The sequence below is a fragment of the Molossus molossus genome, unplaced genomic scaffold (genome assembly GCF_014108415.1).
Source record: "Molossus molossus isolate mMolMol1 unplaced genomic scaffold, mMolMol1.p scaffold_m16_p_6, whole genome shotgun sequence".
Classification (NCBI taxonomy): domain Eukaryota; kingdom Metazoa; phylum Chordata; class Mammalia; order Chiroptera; family Molossidae; genus Molossus; species Molossus molossus.
In genome coordinates, this window is record NW_023425399.1 from 29348291 (window position 1) to 29365931 (window position 17641).

Consider the following 17641-nt stretch of genomic DNA (forward strand, 5'->3'; position numbering starts at 1 on the left):
TTGTACCCCAGTCAGGAGAACTTCTGAATCATTCTGGGTTGTTCTGAATTGTTCCTGGGGCTCCTGTGTAGAGCTGTTCATGGGCCTCCCAGATTCACCTTCATGGATGAAGCACTCACTACCACAGCTGCTAGAAGTGTTCCTAAGACAGCCATCAGCAGCCAGAACTCTCTGGGCAACCTTGGCCGAGGAGAGCTGCTTGTCCATCTGCTTCTCAGGCACCCCTATGAAGACTGAAATAGAGGTAGAAAGGCCCTACCCCCTTGCTCCAGTTCAACAACTTCAAGTCTTATCTCAGGTACCCTGTGGTCCCTCTGGACCATCCTGGTGGCTCTGAAACTTTGTGCTGTGTCGTCTGCCTTGTGCAGAATATATTGTAGAAATTACTACACTTTTATGAACATACAATACAGTATTCTTTTTAAAGTATTTGTATGTTTCTTAAAACAAGGAGCTGTGTAAAACATATATATTAATATGTCCAAGTAGCCTGCACATAGAAGGTGCTTAATAAATATGGGTCAATATCTGACTATTAACTAATGATGATTGCTAGCATTTTTTTATGACTTACTATTTAATGATCTAAAATCTTTATATATAGTATTTCAGTCAATCATATGTATACCTATGGTATAGATGGTATTGCTATCACAATTTTAGAGGTAAGAAAACCAAGGCTTATACATGTACAGTAATATGACCAACATTATAGATGGTAATGGTGACTTGGAATAATTATCCTTATTACAGTATACTTAGTTTTTTTGGAGCTTTTCAGTATTTAAGATTTTATTTTGTTTTTCTTACATCCTGTGAGCAAACCATTTAACAGATGAGGAAATAAAGGTTTATACCATCTAAATCCCAGTAAAGTCACATAAGGTTTGGCGAAGGTCACCATGGGAACAGGGATCCTGGTCTATCTAGAATCTGGTGGCCTTTGCATTAACTATGCTTACAATGACTGCCTGATGTGAGCTCAGGTCTCTGTTGGCAGCTGGGGGTACTTGAAGTAGGCTGCGGAGTCTCCTGGCTCCAGAAATGTTTTCAGGTTTCCAAAATCCTCCACTGTTTTGTAGTTTCTGGGAAAGCCCCAAGTGATGCCATAGCACATTGGTGTATTATCCAGTGCAGAGCGGTAATGAGGAAAAAGATGCATAGGAGAAATAGTAAAGCATTCTGAAAACATAACTAATGGGCTATGACCAAGAAGAGATGAGAAAAAAACACCTTCTGTTAAAATAAGTAGAGATGTGGTTAGTCAAAATTAACAACAATCTTTGTATTTTGGCTCCACTAATGTTGAGCAAGGATCATAAATCTGTCACCAGAATCTCTTACACATCTTCATGAACCTAGACAGCTATACCCCTCCTCTCAAAGTATGCATGAACCATGTCTGGAATTTCACATCAATACCCCTTGGATGATTTATAGAAATTGTTTCTGATTTTTTAGTAATTCTTTTAGAGGCAACATCACTACCCTCCAAGTGTGTTTACTGCTCGAAAATAAACAGTGAAGACAGGAAACTGATGTGGGGTAAACACAATCCTTGTGTTTTACTCCTGTGTTTCAGAAGAGTCAGTATCTTAATGTGACTACATGTGCTCACTGTCATCAGTTTAGTTTGGCTACTCCTTCCTCTGCTTCTTATGGCAGAATGGAAATAGGATGAACAGATTATGGGTATTAAGTACTAGACTTTTGAACTTGATCAGTGACCGTCTGGCCTGCCTTGATAAACAAGGTACATTTTTGTCATCAAGAGCGTGGATGATACAGATGAGCTTATCTTCACATTACAAAAATATACACAACAAAAGGAAAAGGCCAGATTTTAGCAGCTGCTAGATTTTGCTTTGAGTTCTGGTCAACCAAGAGTATCTGGGACTTTCCTGTATTTCTTAATAGAGCAAGAAGTGTCCATGTCACACAGAAAGACCTGTTGACCAGACAAGACCTGTCAAGGGCACATTGTCCTCTCACCACTATTTAGGTATTCCTCATCTTGTTGGACAAATGCCATTATAATCACGACTGATTCACACAGGATATTGATGCTTATGATTGGTCAGGATGCCGCATCATAAATGTGGCTCTTAAGGACTGTAGTCCCTTGCAAAAGAGGGTGTCCTTAATTTTGTTCATTTCTTTCTTTCCTCTATACCATTCTCCATCATGTCTCTGCCTTCTTTTCTTGATGTGTCAGAACCTGTTAGGTGGGAAGGATGATTCAAAGGCCATTCTTGTCCATGTGTAGCTCAGATTCTTCAGGAACATGGACAGTTCATACCTCAAGGTCTCACCAGGAAAGTCTTGAGTATTTAAGAAAGAGGGACTGAAGTGGCACAGAGAATAATAACAGCAGGGAATTGCGGGCACAGGTTATGAAAGAGTGAGAAGTCAGACAGGGGTCAGTGAAGCCACTAGAGATTAGCAACAGCAAGAACCCTTCACCATCACTTGGCAGGAGGTAGAGGAGGAGGAGGAGGTAAATTAAGCTTGGAGGGATCAACTCTTAGAAACTGGAACACAAAATGGGTCTGTTCAGTGGAAACAGGAGTCACAGTGGAACTTAACTGTGCTGGAGAAACTGTCCAAGGCAGAGAAGGAAGATCCCAGTTTCTCCTTCCCATCTGTCTTTCAATCTCCTGCCACCGCCTCCCAGTAAACAAACCCAGTAAGAGTTCTATTAAGAATATTGATTATTTATCTGCTGTGATAGCCCTCGGCCCATTTTTCTTCTGATCCAGTTCCTAGCCCTCCTTTTCTCTGTTCTGAATCTTGGGATGGACAGAGCCTGGGAAATATAGCCTGCAGGGACCAGCCCCTGATATTTAGTACGGAGAAAGGGAGGGCTGAGGACTGGATGGGAGGGCAAAGAGGGTCAGGACCATCAAAGCAGGTAATCAATATCCATAGTAGAGTCCTTACTACAATATTCTTTCTCTAATTCTTCATCTGCTACTTCCTGCTGGCTTTTGGAAACCAGTTCAGTGCCACTCCTGGAAAGCAAATCCGAGGTCTGCCTCTCTTTTGTGCTCCCATAATGTCCTGGGCACACTTTTATTAGGGCATGAATTATATTAAATTGTAATTGACAATTTACTGCTTTGTCTTTCTCCAGTAGCCCTAAATCTTGATGGCATTTCTTATCCATCCTGCAGTTTCTAGTGCCTAGCACTCTTTTTTAGTAGGAGGTTAATACACAAATGAAGAAATGCTTGAATTTTATAAACTGAGCTGTGTTAAGATATTAAGATATCTTCACATGCCAGTCACTTGCTTTCTAAAACATAAAAATTGCACATTTGAAAAATGGTCTAATTAGCTTTTGTCCTTCTTTGAGAATATGCATATAGCTTAATTTTAGAGCCCAACCTGAGCTCCGTAGGTTCAGAGCTGGATATCCTTTATCTTTCCTTTTGGATGCTAAATATGTGTCTTTGGCAGATAGAAACTGTTGACAGATTGCTGGAAATGCAACCAGAGATGACAGAAGTGTGAAATAAATGGTCTTGGGAGCTGAAAATTGATCTTCTGAATGTTCCCTTCTCTTATATGATGGTTATCTACCAGAATAATATGTCAATTTGTCTTTTGTCTTTTCCCCCCTTTATTCCATAATAAACAGAGTATTGCTACTGTAGACAGGATGAAAAAAAAATAGTTTAATTTAATCATTAGAATGAGACAGTGCATGATCTTCAAGTTTGAGAAGAATGAACTTTATCCCACTGTTCCTTTTTATTTTCAACAATCACTCACTTCTCTACTAAGCCTGATTTGATTACTTTTTTTTTTTTTTTTGTTAAGTCAGATGACACCCTGTCTGGCCAAAGTAGCTCAGCTCCTGTCTTCCTCTTGGGTGTATGGGAAATGGGTTGACATATTTATCATAAAATTTTTTTCAAACCTTAGTAGAATTTGCCTATTCACAAAGTGAGTAGCAGTTTATGTCATAACATTTCTCTGTTTCTAAATTTAATTTGATATTTTGGGGAATATGGAACACATTCAGAGGTATAGAACATTTAAGGCAAGAAATGTTTTACTTTATATATATATAATGAAACCTATAAAAGTATTTCACCACATTTTTTTTTTTTTTTTATCCTCACCCGAGGACATTTTTTTTTTTTGATATTTTGTTCAGATAGAGTGGGAAGGAGAGAGAGAGAGAGAGAGAAACATCGACGTGAAAGGGACACATCGAGTGGCTGCCACCCACACGACCCAACCAGGGCCAGGGACAGACTGCAACCGAGGTACATGCCCTTAGCAGGGACCGAACCCGGGTCTCTCTGGACCGCAGGCCGACGCTCTAACTGCTGAACCAAACCGGCCAGGGCTTCACCACATTTTATATTTCAAGTTTCTTTTACTCATTCTTGTCTGCCAATCACCTAGTTTTTCTCTCCGCATCAACTACTATTACTTGTTTCTTGTGTGTCTTTGTAGAGCTATTCCACGCTTGAGAAAAGCACACAGCCCATCACCCTTTCCTCCAACACTGGGTACAAATGAAGCATATTTTACCTGCTATTTTGCACTTGCCTCTTGCATTTTCTTTTCTTTTTTTTGGTACGTGCCCCTAGCGGGAACCGAACCCGGGACCCTCTGGTCCAGAGGCTGATGCTCCAACCTCTGAGCCAAACTGGCCAGGGCATCTCTTGCGTTTTTTACTCAACACTACAGAACCCATAAATCCAAGCATACCAGGAAAGCTTTTCTTTTACCCTAAATTTCCTAAGTAGGTCAATTTATGATGCTAGGAATTTATATTTCTATGAAATAATGAATTTTTTTTCACATATAAAATCTGTAGCACTGAAGAGACAACGCACTGAACTTCCTCAGACATTGAAAACTTAATATGAACTAGTTAATCTCTTTCTAATCAACTAAGGGAGGGATTGATGAGAGCATAAGAGGTTTGGGATTTTGATGTAGAAAGATTGCTGTGACTGAGAAGGGACGTGCAGAGAGGAAATTCTTCTTGCTTCTCTGATTTGTAGAGTGCCCTTCTGAAATGTAAACAACTCACAGAAGGTTAAGCCATGAAAGGCAGAGGGCCAAGGAGAGCAATGCTTGAATCAATATTGCAACACCAAAGTGCTTGTCAAAGACAAACATAATGGATCTGGGAGATAAGGATTGTTTTATAAATGCTATGAAGAATAGCTGGAAAAATATATTAATAGAGATGATTTCAAAAAATGAATTCAAAGGATAACATATGTGCTCCATAACTCAGCTGTGAGGATGTTTGTTCATCATAGCATGGTGATGAAATAGTGAAAAGAATTTAAATGACGTCAAAGTTGAACAACAGGAAATTGGTTTTACAAATGATGATATGTCCATATAATGAATAATCTGGTCAGAAAAGGTTTGAAATATAATCTCACTTGGAAAACATAAGTATATGGAATTTTATTCAATTTTGATGAAATATATTCACTATCAATATATTGATGAAAGTATGTATTTAGAAAAAAGCATAGATTTATGTAAAGTAAATCTAGGTGGTAGGATTATGGATGATTTTAATTTCCTTTTTTGCTTGCCTATATTTTCTGCAGTGAATATGTGTTAATTTTTCAACAAACTTTTGAAAAATATAAGAACAATGAGCTGAGATGCATATAAAGTAGTCAATATTGTTAGTTTTAACCCTACTTCTTCCATTTTGCTGGATGTCCTGCTTAAAATTATTCATAAAAGTAAAATATGAAATATGTATAATTTTCAAAATGATAGGCATTGTAGGCTCTTGTGGAACAGCACTGAAGTAAATCCAATCTTCATTCTTGAATTTTTATCTCAAAATTCTATTCAGCATCACTTTTTTTTTCCAACTTGGAAAATTCTGTTTGCTCCACAGAGTGTGAGTGAATTGTGGCCAGTATCTGTTATGAAACAGAATCACACAGTGCTCACTCACTCTTGGAAATAATTCACAAGATCAGTCAGCTGGATTCCATTCCCACTTTATTATTATTTTGTTTTGAGGTTGAGTTCTTCTGTCAGAGTTTGGGTGGTGGTATACGTGTGCTTTCTAGAGATATGAGTGTTTTCAAAACAAGCTGCTTTTTTATTGTTCTAAGGCATGTTGTGGTGGGTGTGGCAGGGACCCTAAATTTATGTTTAATGATGTTGATCCACGTAAAAAAGAGGGCTGTTATATTTATTTGCCATTGTGGCCATTAGAGGTCTGAGAATTTAGATGATAGGGACTGTCCTGAAATGATGGTGCTTCAATGTAAGCCTTCATATAACACCTGTTAAGGAAGTATATAGAAAAATGTATTCCCCTGCCACAGAGACAAACTAAATACAAACATTCAGACTTTCAATAGAACAAAGATCTTATTGAACAAAACAGAAACAAAAGCAGATGTGAAAAACAAATATATGAATGACTTTCATAAAAAACAAATTAACACTCAGTGCGATAAATGTTCTAGAAACTTTTTCAGTTAATTATTATCACTATAATGCGTCAAAAGAAACAATCACAAAACATCAGTGCTATAGAACAATAAAAATTTGTTTTTCTCTTGAATCTATGGGGCAGCTGAATTATTGGCTTTGGTAACTTTGTCTGGGTGTGCCCTCATACCTGTAGCCTGCTGGCAATTCAGTTCCATGTGGTCTGTCATCCTGCAGAGGTTAATCTGAGCTTGTTCTCAGAGTGAAAGCAGGGGTCCAAGAGATAATAGAAGTATGCAAGGCCTCTTGAGGCCTAGGCATGGAACTGATACAATATAATTTCAGTCATATTCTATTGGCTACAGCAAATTAGATTCACGGGGTGGAGAAATAGACACCACCTCTTGATGGGAGACATATTAAAATGGTCATTGATCAGGAAGGGGTAGAGAATTGATGCAGTTTTTAGCAATTATTATGCACAGGGATTTTACATTTTGAGAAATAAAAGATTGCCACTTGATAACATTGATGATTTCTGGATCCTCTTCATGAATAGAGTGGTTACTTGGAAATGGGATTTTGATAGTTTTTCAGTTCATGTGTCATAAAACTGAAGTCTATATGAATGAGTTGTATTCATGATATGTATTTGTACTTCCTATAAAGGACAAGAATAAGTAAGAGGATGCAATGCCTTAATTTTCCAAATAGACCTTTGTTCTTTGGTTAAAATTTATGGTATTTGAAACTAAAATGGTTTTAACTTTCTTTCTTTTTCAGTCTGGCTTTGAGTAAAATTAAAAGAGATGTGTATAATCATAGAAATAAAACATAAGAAAGATTGTGAGATTTCTTATTGTCCCAACTTCATCAGTGAAGACCCAGAAATATGAGTGATTCCATCCACAACTTAATCTTTCAAAAATTTACATCCAAAAACATAAAACAAAAGCCCTAAAATACAAGAAAAAGATTTAAAAAAAATCTTTATTGTTGAATGTAGAATGTATTACAGATGTTCCTCATTTTTCCCCCATTGACACCCTCCTCCCCACTCCCGCCCCCCTCCCGCCTTTTCCCACACTATTGTCTGTGTCCATTGGTTATGCATATAAGTTCTTTGGTTTATTTCTTCCCACCTCCCAACCCCTTTCCCTTTGAGGTTTTTCAGTCTAGCAATGAATTTGTACTTCTTAATCCCTTCACCTTTTTCACCCATTCCCCCAACCCCCCTCCCATCTGGCAACCAACAAAATGTTCTTTGTATATATGAGAATGTTTCTGTTCTACCTGTTCATTTTGTTTGTAGATTCCATTGCCGATAGATATGTATTCATTGCCATTTTGTTTGTTCATCTATTATATCTTTTTCTTCAAAAAGACCCTTCATCATTTCATATAATAACTGTTTGGTGGTGATGAACTCCTTTAACTTTTTCTTGTCTGAGAAACTCTTTATATGTCCATTGATTCTAAATGACAGCTTTGCAGGATAGAGTAATCTTGGTTGTAGGTTCTTGGTTTTCATCATTCTGAATATTTCTTGCCACTCCCTTCTGGCCTGCAAAGTTTCTTTTGAGAAATCAGCTGACAGCCTTATGGGAAGTTCCTTGTAGGTAACTAGCTGCTTTTCTCTTGCTGCTTTTAAGATTCTCTCTTTGTCTTGAACCTTTTGAATTTAGATGATGATATGTCTTGGTGTGGGCCTCTTGGGTTTCATCTTGTTTGGGACTCTCTGTGCTTCCTGGACTTGTATGTCTGTTTCCTTCACCAAGTTAAGAAAGTTTTCTGCCATTATTGTTTCAAACAGGTTTTCAATTTCTTGTTCTCTCTCTTCTCCTTCTGGTACCCCCAAGATGCGAATGTTGGCATGCTTGAAGTTGTCCCAGAGGCTCCTTACACTATTCTCATTTTTTTGGATTCTTTTTTCTTTTTGCTGTTCTGATTGGGCGTTTTTTGCTTCCTTATATTCCAAATCTATGGTTTGCTTCTTGGCTTTACGTACTGTACTATTGAATCTGTGTAAATTCTTCTTTATTTCAGTTAGTGCTTCCTTCGTTTCTGACTGTGCATCCATCATTTCTGACTGGTCCTTCTTAATGCTCTTGAGGCCCTCACTAAGTTCATTGAACATCCTTATAAGCAGTATTGTGAGCTCAGCATTTCCATTTCGCTTAGTTCTTTTCCTGGAGTTTCTTCTGTTCTTTCATTTGGGACCTGTTTCTTTGTCTCCTCATTTTGGCTGCCTCTCCGAGTTTGTTTCTGTGTGTTACTTAACAAGAGGTATGGGGCTATCTGAGATCAGATGCTGCTTGTTTGAAAGAATTTAGGAAAACCTGAAACAGGATCCAAGACAGGCCAATCCTATGGTTAAGCAAGTGGCAACAGCTTGGGTGGGGCGGGGTCTCAGGGAGTCACCAGGGTGGGGCAACCAGTGTGAGCCAGGTTGCTGGAGTCCTAGATATGGCATCTGTCTGCGCCCCAGGGAAGGGCTCACCAAAGAAACAAAGGCCTCTGACAGCACTTTTGTCCAGGAGAAAGCCCCTGTCCAGCCCTCACTCCAATGCCAAACAGCTCAGTTCTTCCCTGTATGTCTCTGGTGCTGCTTGAGCTACCTCCCCTCCAAGCTTAGAGGAAGTGAGTCCGATAAGTCGTCCACGGGCCCTTTAAGAGGAGCTGCCTGGGGCTCCAGCCACGTTATCTTCCCTGAGCCTCAGTTCCTGCTGGTTTTTCCAGCCAGAAGTTATGGGGACTTCTCTTCCTGGCACTAGAACCCTGAGCGGGGCATCTGGTGTGGGACGGGGACCCCTCAGTCCTCTGGGAGGACCTTCCCAGCCAAGGTATCCTCCTGATTTTTATCCACCACACGTGGGTGTGGGACCAGCCAGTCGCACCTCTGCCCGTCGCGCCTCCGCCCATCGCGCCTCCGCCCATCGCGCCTCCGCCCATCGCGCCTCCGCCCATCGCGCCTCCGCCCATCGCGCCTCCGCCCATCGCGCCTCCGCCGCTCCCCTCCTACCAGTCTGGATGTGGCTGCTGCTTTAATTCCGTAGTTATAGGACTCCATTTAGTTTGATTTCAGGTGGTTTTGAATGATGGTTGTTCTGTAATTTAGTTGTAACTTTGATGTGGTTGTGGGAGGAGCCGATACCATGTTTACGCCGCCATTTTGACCGGAAGTCAAGAAAAAAGATTTTTAAAACGAGATTGTGGTGAGATATTTTCAGGTAAAATGAAACAAGTGAGATTTGAAGATTATAGTCAAAAGCTTACTTTGCAAACAGAAATTTTATTCTTCTTAGTCTAATAAATATTTTATTTTTTTAAAAATCTAGCATTTGGTTTTTATCATTGATCTTTAAGCTTTCTTTGCATTCTACTTTATTATTTTCTGCTTTTTATCTTTATTTATTTTTATATTCTTTATGCTTGCTCCGTTTCTCTTTGTCTAGGTTTTTAAATAGAAATTTTAGCTAATTCTCAATCTTTCTTGTTTTCTAAAAATGTGCCTCTTTATATCCTTAGATATACATTTCATTCTCTTTTTATATATTTCACGTCTTTGTGCCATATTTCTAATGCTTTCTTTATATTTATCTTCTGATTCACTAAGCCTTTTTTCAGCTAAGTATAACTACTGCACAGCCATTTCATTTTCCAGCATTTTATTTTTCAATTCTAGAATTTCTACTTGATTCTTTTTTCATAATATCCTGAAAAACAAAAAACAACAACAAAAAAAACCCCAAAAAAACCAAAAAAACAAAAAACCGGCATAACATGTAGTCTCAATTAGTGTATGTAATTCTTCTTGAGTTGTGGTTGGAAACCATGGTCCTGGTTTGGCTTTGCTAGCTTACTGATGAGAACGGCTAATGTGGTGAATAACCAAATCTAGAATTGGAGTTAGCCCAAGTCAGAAGGCTGCTGGACTGCACGCTTTGATTTAATAGCTGTTTGGTGTTTTATGTGCTCTGTTGTCATTAGCTATGAAACTGGGCCTCACAACTAAGGGGAGTCTCTTGGAACTATTACTAATTTTTAAATGTTTAGTTCTAAATTTTATTTTAAAAATAATTATATCTTGAAAATTATACATTTTATTTTTATTGTGTAGTGGTTCTACTGAGCTACGCAGAGTTTATGTACTGCCTCATACCGTAAATCTTAAAAATCTAATGAGATCAATTTTACAGCTATTATAAACTTCTGTTCCATAGGATTCCACCATTTCTCTGTTGATAGCCTGCCATGCTCCACATAAGAATGGAACAGTAAATAATTATTTTCATGATAACTATTTGGAAGATAAAAGATGTAGGAGAACAGAATAAAAGATGGAAGTTATAGCAAATTGAATGTTTATCATGGAGTAGACAAAAAATCCTGTTCTTACTTTATTAATTCTATCCATTCCTATGTGTCTTTAAACATTTTTAAACATGATTATTTTAAACACTCTTTCAGACTTAGCTCTATGATCTCTAGTTCTTCATGGGTAAATTCTCCATTTGTTCCATCTATCTTTAATAGTTGTGGGTTTCTTTTTGGCCTATTGGTATGTTTCCTCTGCATGCTTTGTTATTTTTATGAGTAAGTTCAATTTTGGTGGGGAATATTTTACTCAAGAGCCCCTTAAGTGCCTGAAATTGTGTGGGCATCCCTGGGGCATCACCATATGTTCTGCTAGGGTTCTGTTGGAACATGCTATACCAGAAAGCTTTGAAACCAAAGGAAGAAATATTTCAAGGGAAGAGAGATTATAGTTACTCAAATGGTGCTTAAAATGGACCCTCAAATTTGGCAAGATGGAAGTTAAGTTGCTTTTAACTGAATAAGAGCAATTTTAGTAGCTTCTTGGAGACAAATATATGATTTGAATAAATAGAGAAGAAAATGGGAGATGAGGAAATAAGAAAGGAAGTAAAGGTATTATTTCGGAGAGTTTTGTTATAAGAGAGCACAGATAAATTTGAAGGGGATGGAAGGTGACATGGGGTCAAGGAAAGATATTAAAGTTGTTTTTAGAGATTGATGATTTTATATCATACTGATGGAAATGATGATGCGATGACGATGCAGGAGAGAGAATGGATCACGGAAGAGTTAGGGGATTGTATCTGATGCAGGGCTTGGTTTTAGATGGGAACAAGAATGGTTCACCCATTATGACAGGAAATTAGTACCATGAGTTAGGTTTGTATATTTATTGGTTTTCTGGTTATGTCTATCTTTTCAATGAAACAAAAAATAGCTATCAAATGAGAGTAAGGAGTGTGGTGGAGAGGTTTGGGAGTTCTGAGGAGAGAAGGCGTAGTTTTGGAGATTGGGAGGAATGTAGTAGAACTGCTAAGCAGTGTCAAGGCCCACTGAAGACCTATAAATATAAATTTCAAGTGAATAAGTATGTATAGTTTGAGGTTTTCTTTAAAGGCAGCCATGGAATAGGCAGAGGTGAGCTTTGGGGTTTGAATTTTTCTAGGTGGCCACAGATAGAAGTACAGATTAGGAAATCATCTTAATTTGGGCTGGTATTACAAATGCAATAGACTGGGTGGCTTATAAACAACAGACATTAATGTGCACACTTCCAAAGGCTGGAAGTTGGAGATTGTGGTCAGGTCTGGAGTAAGGCTTTTTTTTTTCTGGCTTGCAAACTGCTGATGTCTTATTGTACCCTCTCATAGCAGATAGCTAGCAAGCACTCTGGGGCCTCTTATAAGGGCACTAATCCCATTCATGAGGGCTTCACCCTCATGACTTAAACCCCTCCCAAAGGTCTCACTCCTAATACCAATCTTTGAGGGTTAAGAATTTAATATAAGAATTTTGAAGGAACACAAACATTTAGTCTGTAAGAGAGATCAAAGGAGTCTTTAAAGTAGTTATTATAAGATGGCATGGACTCTAACTTGAACAGTGACAGACTTGGAAACAGGAAGAGGGTTCTAGACTGTGGGAAAATGGTAGGGTCAATGGGACTTGAACAACTAATGGAATGGAAGTATTACATGTAAGAAGATGGAAAAATAGAAAGCATTTATCAGAGAATGTAATTCTAGATACCTGTGTTTTTGGAGGCAAAGCAATTATTGGTAAAGATAAGTTCTATAATGTGATGAAAGGTATGGATGACTGAAATAGAAAAAAAAAATTTGTTGGAAGTGAGAAGGTCATAACAGAGAGATGCAGAGCAGTGAATGGATTGCCTACATGGATGGTGAAGCCACTGAGGATAATGGAATGATAGTGGTGGAGGGAAAGATGGTGTGCCAGTTTCTGAAATCTGCAAGTAATAAGCAGGGATGACTGGGAGGGTGATTGGTGACTGAAATGTGAAAGGATTGTGGATGGAAAACTCCGCTGGCAAAGCCACTGGGTGTTTTGAGGGAGGATGGTGAAAATTGTTTGGAAGCAGCAACCTAAGAAGTAAGAAATATAAGAAGGTCAAACTATAAAAAGGGGAAAAAGTAAGTTGATGAAGAGAAAAGGTGATATGAAGTAGAATGAAAATAAAAATAGAGTAATAAGGATAAATAAAACAAAAACTAGATTTGTCTGTATGAACGTCCAAAATAAATCAACCACTGCCAAGCATAACTAAGGAAAAAAAGAAAGAAGTACAAAAATAGGAATGAGAAACCAAATATAGTCATAGATATAGAACAGACTAAAAGGTTGATAAGAAAGTATTATGCATAGCTCTATGGCAATCATTTTCAAAATCTAGTGGAAATGCACGGTGTCTTCGCAAAATATCAACTATAATTGACCAGGAAGGAAGTAGAAAACCTGACTAGGTTAATTGCCACTTAAGTGTGTGTAAGATAAAGATATACCATTAAAAAAGACAGTAAGCTGCCCAGTCTGTGTGGCTCCGTGCATTGAGCATCGTCCCATGGACTGAGAGCTCCCAGTTCCATTCCTGGTCAGGGCACATGCCCAGGTTGCAGGCTCAATCCCTAGTAGGGGTCGTGTAGGAGGCAGCTGATCCATGTTTCTCACATTGATGTTTCTCTCTCTCCTTTCTTCTCACACTAGAAAATCAATAAAAACTTATTAAAAATTAAAAATATTAGAAAACACAATAAGCTGGTTTTACAGCAGAATTGACATAAATTTTAAAGAAGAGTCAGTTTCAAATTGTTGAAATCATTCCAATTATAGAAAAAAGAAGTTCATAGATTCATTTTATGAAGCTAGCAATACCTTAATGCCCAAACTTGTAAAGATAATTTGAGTAAAGAAACCTGTGGGCAAATATGAACAAATTCTAAATAAATTATTAGTGGCAATGGTACTTTGAAAGAGCAGGACTCATGTGGTACCTTCAGAAAACTACTTTTTCTTTTCCCACTGTGGTGGTAGGATTTCTCCTGTCCCACGATTTTATAGCCATTTTTACATAATAAATAATTCTTATGCTACTTATGACTCTCAAGAATAGCCTAATTTCTATAATTAAAATTTTCAGACTTGTGTAATAATTAAAATTCTACACAATATTTAAAATTAAGACTACTCTCCTCAAGCTTGGGCCTACTCCAGACACCTGCAATGGAGGGAGAGGGGCATGGTTGAATTCTAATTATTTTATACTTCTGGTTTTCTTTGTCTTAATCACTTCCACTGTACTATCAGAGGGCACTTCTACCAGGTTCACACTTTTTTTCAGGTGTAAATCAAAGTCCAGAATATACACATCAAACCTATAGAAATGTATTTTTATTATAAATGCTAATAAAATATACAATAACAACAGAGATAATGTTAGGGTTCTTATAGTTTTTTAAATAGCATAATCTTTATTAGGGCAAGAAAGTTGGTTTCCTTATTTAGCACTGAGCGAAAGACATAAAAGAATATCATCACCCTTGGAAGAAGATTATCTGTGTGATACTATTGTAATCACCAGAACATCTAGTGAATATATACTATGTTCAGAGCATAAGACACTTTTATTCTATAATAAACAAATTAATTTAATCCCTGAGAGAGTTCACGCTATGCAGTTAGCAAAAGGATTGGGTAGAATACATATACATACTTCTCTCTCTCTCTCTCTCTCTCTCTCTCTCTCTCTCTCTCTATTTCTCTCTATCTTCCCCCCTCTCTCATTCATGCATAGCATGTTTGGATTATTCAATAGGTAGCAGAGTTGAAGCACTGATGAAAGAAGTAGGCAGATGGAGAACCATGGCAAATGAGGAAGCTATTAAAGAAGCAAGATTTTTTAAAATTGAATTTATTGGGGTGACATTAGTTTACAAAACCATACAGGTTTCAAGTGTACAGCTCAACAAACATCATCTTCATGTTGCATTGTGTGCCCATCACCCCAAGCAAAGTCTCTTTCCATCCCCATTTATCCCCCTTTTGCCCACCTCCACCTAGCTCCCACCCCACTTTCCTTCTGGCTATCACCACACCATTGTCTGTGTCCATGGGCTATGTATATATGGTTTTTGGTTAATCCCTTCACCTTCTTTCTTCCAGTCCCCCAACCCCTTCCCCTCTGACAGCTGTCAGTCTGTTCCATGTACCCATGACTCTATTTCTATTTTGTTCATCAGTTTATTTTGTTCATTTGATTCCACATATAAGTGAGATCATGTGGTATTTGTCTTCTCTGACTGGCTTATTTTCAGTAAGATTTTTATTTTTAGTGGTGTGAGTGACTTTGATTAAGATACAGAAGTATCGCCCTGGCCGGTTTGGCTCAGCGGTTGGAGCGTCGGCCTGTGGTACAGAGAGACCCAGGTTTGGTTCCCGCTAAGGGCACATACCTCGGTTGCAGTTTGTCCCCGGCCCTGGTTGGTCATGCGGGTGGCAGCCACTCAATGTGTCCCTTCACATCGATGTTTCTCTCTCTCTCTTTTCCTCTCTCCCTCCCGCTCTATCAGAACAAAAAAATGGAAAAATGTCCTCGGGTGAGGATAAAAAAAAAAAAAAAAAAGATACAAAAGTATTTTATGTCTGTCAAACTAAATGTATATTAGTTTCTACTTACAGTATTTGTTTTTTCAGGGCCTACAGATGAGTAGAAAACTCTTCTTTTAAAAGATAATAAACGTAAAAATCATGTTGTTGGGTTGAAATGTTGTAATGTAATGTAAAGCAGTACTGGAGGTTGCCAGTAGATGGAACCATAGATTTTAGAAATTCAGATTGAGATTTTCTTCTTCATGAACAATGTAATGTAACCAGTTTAAAAAGCATACTATTTTTTGAAAATAACACTTTCCTGGACACATATCAACCAGACTAAAAGTAGTAACTAAAGTAAATGTGTAACTATGAGATTCAGTCTTTGAGGTTATGTCCTTAAGGGTAAATCTTGGAAACACATTTTTAAAATTTTATATCTATAATTTTTGAATTTTTGACAGTATTACAAATGTCTCCCATTTTCTCCCTTTTTGCCCACCTCCACCCAACCCCCATCCCACCCCAGTCCTTCCCCACACTAATGTCTGTGTCCATGGGTTATGCATATGTGCGTATATGTTCCTTAGTTAATCTCTTCCTATTCCCTCCCACCCCAGTTAGATCTCTAATTCACTTCCATGCATCCATATCTCTAGACCTAGTTTGTTCATCACTTTATTTTGTTCATTAGATCCCACATTTAAGTGAGATCATGTGGCTACCATCAATAAATCAACAAACAACAACAAGTGCTGGCGAGGATGTAGAGAAAAGGGAAACCTAAAATACTGGTAGTGGGTTTGCAGACTGGTGGAAATTTATGATGGTGGGAATGCAGACTGGTACAGCCACTGTAAAAAACAGTATGGAGGTTACTCCAAAAATTAAAAATGGAACTGCCATTAGACCCAGTGATCCCAATTCTGGGAATATATCCTAAGAAGCCTGGAACACCAATCAGAAAGAATATGTGCACCCCTATGTTCATAGCCAAGTTATTTACAATAGCTAAGATCTGGAAACAGCCCAAGTGCCCATCAATAGAAGAGTGGATAAAAAAGCTGTGGTGGAAGATGGCAGCAGGCAGGACCCAAGGGAGGGTGAGTGTGTGAGAGAGTGAGCGAGTGTGTGAGAGAGTATGAGTGGATGTGAAGGTGGACGACCAAACCCCAGCAGTGCAGAGTTGTGGAGCAGAAAGTTCCTGTGCTGTGGACTGGAGCAGCTGTCTACCTTGGAAAGTGGCCCTTCAGGGTACTTCTTCCTGCGCCTCTGGGAGGTCCCACAATTTTGGAAGATCCCGGGTCTTCCCTGGAAGGAGGCAGTGGGAGCAGCTAGGGCCCAGCAACCTGAGCCCACCAGCACATCTAGCATCATTGGACCAGTGGACACACTGTGTCAACACAGACCAGTGCACAGTAGTGGAGCTTCCAAGGTGCTGGTCGTGGAAGCCACAGACAGTCTGGAGCCCAACACCATCCCCCACAGTAACAGCCCAGTCAGAGTCCAGATATACCCCCAGCAACAGAGGCTGGGGAGCAGACATCCATCCCCACGCAACAGAAGCACAGACCAGCAGCTGAGACCCATCCCCCCAAATTACAGCAAAAGTTGAGCAGGAGTTGAGCCTCACAGGGCAGCAGCACTCCCCAGCCTCCAGAGGCTGGACCTGGGGCTCCACAGAGGTCTGTGCAGTCCAGTAACCCACAAGAGCAGTAGGAAGCCTGAGCCTGAGCCTGAGAGAGACTGGTGCAAACCAGCTGCCTGCCCACAGGAACTGCAGGGTACGGGGGCACCAGAGAGGCCTGTGCGACCCAGCAGGGACTGCATGATCTAGTTACTTACAGGACCTGTTGGGTGCTGAAGCACCAGAGAGTCCTGTGCGACCAAGTAGCCCATAACATAGGCATAGAGCCGGGTCCCCAAAGGGACTGTGAGATCTAGTTACCTGCAGGATCTACAGTGTGCGGGGGAACCAGATAGGCCTTTGTGACCCAGCTGATCACAAGATAGGCATAGAAGATGTGAAAATGGAGGCAGAGTGAATAGAAGCTACACGGATGATCTCCCAGGACCAAATGGGAATTACAACTAAAATAAAGACAAATCATCAGAAAAAAGCAACAGAAAAGCAGCAGGAGAAGACCATATAACCAAGGACACTGGCAGGATCTGCAGAGGTATGAGAAGGTGGCAGGCTGGGAACCCATGAACAGCAGCAGTCTTAGCTGTGAGCAGTGCCCTTGGGGAATAAAGACCAAGCCCACTCCAC